At 37.7% G+C, this 3,832-nt stretch overlaps 1 long non-coding RNA gene across 1 annotated transcript; it reads right to left on the bottom strand.

The window, feature by feature from the left end:
* Nucleotides 1-327: 327 nt before the first annotated feature.
* On the bottom strand, nucleotides 328-3,326 carry LOC124350411. The gene is made up of 2 exons (XR_006920917.1): nucleotides 2,584-3,326; nucleotides 328-527 (listed from the first exon to the last, which is right to left on the bottom strand). It is a non-coding gene; the product is annotated as an uncharacterized LOC124350411 (long non-coding RNA).
* Nucleotides 3,327-3,832: the final 506 nt, after the last annotated feature.

Genomic DNA, 3,832 nt, shown 5'->3' on the forward strand with positions numbered 1-3,832 from the left:
TGTAGAAAGTAGACGGCAGCGCAACAAATATACTCAATAAAATAAGAGAAAAAACCGCTCCCAACAATTGAGGAAACGAATAGCAGTTGGAACTCCTTCCTCTTTTTCCCCAGTGATAACCGAGAGTGATTGCGTACTGCTCACGTCAACCGTCTTTTATACAGCTATTTTACCTGCACTGTATTAAACTGTTGTCTCTGATTAGATAAGGTAAACTGGTTACGTGATTATTTTACTTTCGTATCATGCAGCCAGTAAATAATAATGAAAATAATTTAGAAACGAAAATTGTGTGATGTGACGCAACGAAACACTGACATAAATAATAAATAAGCCTTGTATTAGTATTTGCCCATCGTTACAGAAATAGAGAATCATTGAGGTATATAGATTTCTTGTTGATTTCGATTGAAATAATTTTTCAAATTTATTTTGGCAATATTGCTGGTTTTTGTATCACTATAGCCATGGTGTTAGGGTAACATTTTTTTCCGCCTATTTCACGAAATGGACGCATCAAGTCGCATCTGAAAATAATAGCGTTAGAAAGTATATTCAGACATTTCCTATTCAGTTTAATTGTGACTCGTCATTTTTTTTTTCAATATCGGTTCACGTAAGTGGAAAGCGTAGAATCACGTTACGCTAGGCTGATTGCTGCCCTTAATTGTTATTTCCAAACAATCAAACATAGAGATATTTTAAATAATTCAAGATTACGGAGCTCCGGGAAATTTCAACCACACTCTCGGTTTAAATCGCAAAAAAGATGTTGACAAGGTTCGCTTGAAAATAACTCTTTTCGGGAAAATGTTAAAAAAAAAATTGTAAGTTCGTTTATAGATGTCAAACACATGATGTTAAGGCAGAATCGCATTCAACTTATTACACATACAAGTTTGGACCCTCTATGAAACAGTTATGAATTTTCCAAGGAATTTCCACTTCGCCGTTTATCTTGTCTCCCAATTGCACGTAACCACGTTGCCACAAAAAAACACGCTACTCATATCGTTGGTGAACCCCGGCAGTAAAAATAAAAAATACACCGTGTTTTGTGCTACTCCGCGCTTATCGCAGAGCATATCGCAATTTTGGTGTATTCACGTTCGATCGAATAATTTACTATCAGGGAACCCGATCTGCTGGCATTGGCGATGGCCAGCACCACCAACGTACACGTCACAGCCGTGACGTTACACCAACACATCATGTCGACTCAGCGTGCCAACTCAGCACACCAAGACGGCGATCCAGCCCAACCGACTCGCCGGTCCAGCCCAACTGACTCGCCGGTCCAGCCCAACTGACTCGCTGGTCCAGCTCAGCCAACTCGCTGGTCCAGCTCAACCAAGAACACGATCCAGCGAGTCTAATTACCCCACCCATTAATCTCACTATATATACACTGTACCCTAAACATGTGTCTCGCTCTCTTCTTGTACTCCCTTCAATAGCGACACACGTCAATTATAGTCTGCCACTTCAGCCAGTTTATTGTAAAGAAGTCCCATCTCTTTACAGGGGGAAGCCCGTGCAATTGAACTGGCCAAGTGTCCAGAATTTTTTTTTAAATTTATAATCGCAATTCGAACTTTGTTCACTTCCATGCTATTTCGAGATAACGAAACGAAAAAGAGTAGAAACGAGTTTTGCGGTTGTTATCACGCTACGTATAACTAAAACGTGTATAAAAGCGGAACTAATACTATGGTCGATTGCTCACTCGCTTGTTGACCTCTAACATTACTCAAAGCAATCGAGTCTCGAACCTTTCGCGTACCATTTCTCTGTATAGGCTATACCATTAGCGCTTAAGGTAAGCTTCCAATTAATTCTAAACATTTTAATCATTTTTTCCCCCGGCAAACATGATTCCTAATTGATTTTAAAATAAAAATTGTAGATGCCCATTCCAAATCTGCAAATATTTTCCATCAATTTTTATTTGGAAAATGGACGGCTAATGGCAGGAATATCTCTGCTCATCGGATCGCCTCCTCATCTTGTGCCCGCCGCTCAGTTGGTGATCGGGATATCCGCAAGCCTGCACTACCTTTGGCGATCTCTAATATACTAAACAACCGGAATAAGAAGAAAAATTGGGCGAAGAATGACGAGAAAATTGGCATACAATTCGCTGGTGGTATGTTTCATCCCAGATTCCCAGCATTTTTATTTCCAATTGTTTTATCAACCCTCTCGTTACCCAACAATTATTATAAAAGTTCATTTCTAGCATTTTGAACTTGATTGGTATCCTAAATTTGTCTTTTATCGAATTTCAAATTGTGAGCTTTATTTCCCAATAGTTTGACTGCCTTTCTTGTATTTCCTTACCCCTTTATTTTCTTCTATAATTTCCATTCCGAAATAAATTTCAAACGTGAAAAAAAAATCCTCAAAGTCCCTATTCCTGCTCAGAGCGGATAACGTAGTCACGGAGAAACAAATATATCGCGGTATAAAGCGCACCAAAAATTATAAGTTCTTATATCTTTGCACACCCTCAGCCAATGAAAATGAAATCAATGAAACAATAAAACCCAACCAAAACGATAATGATAAAAAGCAATTACTCACAGTCTTGTCGAATCTTCCGTGTAAAGTTGTTTAGATGATTAGACGACGGCGACAAAATTCTGATGCTGGCAGCAATCAGCGAAGTCAAATTGTATAACCTTGTCACGCTTAACTGCTTGGGCACACGCCTGTTGATAGTTCACGATAGTGGATATTAGGGATGTTAGTCATAGTCGAATTACAGTATACCAAAATTAAAACACATTGATTTTCGTTTTCTATATTCACGTTAATAACCGTTCAAACTTTTTCCCACGTTAAATAACTCAGTTACAATATTTCGTCAGAGCTCTGCACATTGTCATTTATTTTCAGTGCACTATGGTAACAACACGAGAAAATCCAACGCGTGTTCTTTACGATAGCTACCGGCGATAAACTTTTAAATTCCCGCCCTCGCTTTTGCACGTGAGAAACGTAGATGCGAAGAAACGTAACCATCACGTGCTAGCTATTACAGTAGCAGCAAGTATAGAGTGAATGCCACTGAATGTAATGTATCTAGCAGTGGGGCACTGAAAACCCCTGCAAGAATTTCTATCATGCCATCCATTCCACAACATTCTAAGTAATGACGTCACTCTCAGTAGCACAGCACAAAATCTTAAGCGTTAGCACACCAACAGTTAACATTTCTGTTACACTAAATCACACATCAACTATGAGAACATCTCGAAAGTCGAAATATTTAACTTAATTCAGCATTCAACCATTTCAACGTGACTCTCAGTCATCCGCCATGTCAGAAAGTAATCAGGAGTCATCGTTATCAGCACTAATCGCCAACGCCAGTGACGGATCATAGCGGAAAAAAACATAAACTAATAAAAAAATTACTGTAGCAGACAAATGCATTAAATAAATAAGCATTTTTTTGCGTTTAGCGAATAAATAGCAATAGATGCAACTAGATTTAATGCAAATTTAAAAGAATAAACAAACGGATAAAAAAATTGAAAGAAAATAAAGCCGAATAGAATGGAGAATTGTCGAGATAATATTTTTTAAAAGCAACGTCACCTCTTTTGAAAACATATATTTTTTTAAATCTTGTACCTACACTCAGATGTAAAGAGAGGGAGAAAATTATTTATCATTGTGTCACTCAAAGAAATTTGTCATTGTAAATGATGTCATTAGAAGATCAATTAGAAGAATTGATTACATTGGCATCATTAAGTGTTATTTGTTTCGTCATACAAATCGTCACATTCTACGAAAGTCTAATCCTTTCACACAAACATTGGAA

This window comes from Daphnia pulicaria, chromosome 7, assembly GCF_021234035.1.
Source record: "Daphnia pulicaria isolate SC F1-1A chromosome 7, SC_F0-13Bv2, whole genome shotgun sequence".
Lineage (NCBI taxonomy): Eukaryota > Metazoa > Arthropoda > Branchiopoda > Diplostraca > Daphniidae > Daphnia > Daphnia pulicaria.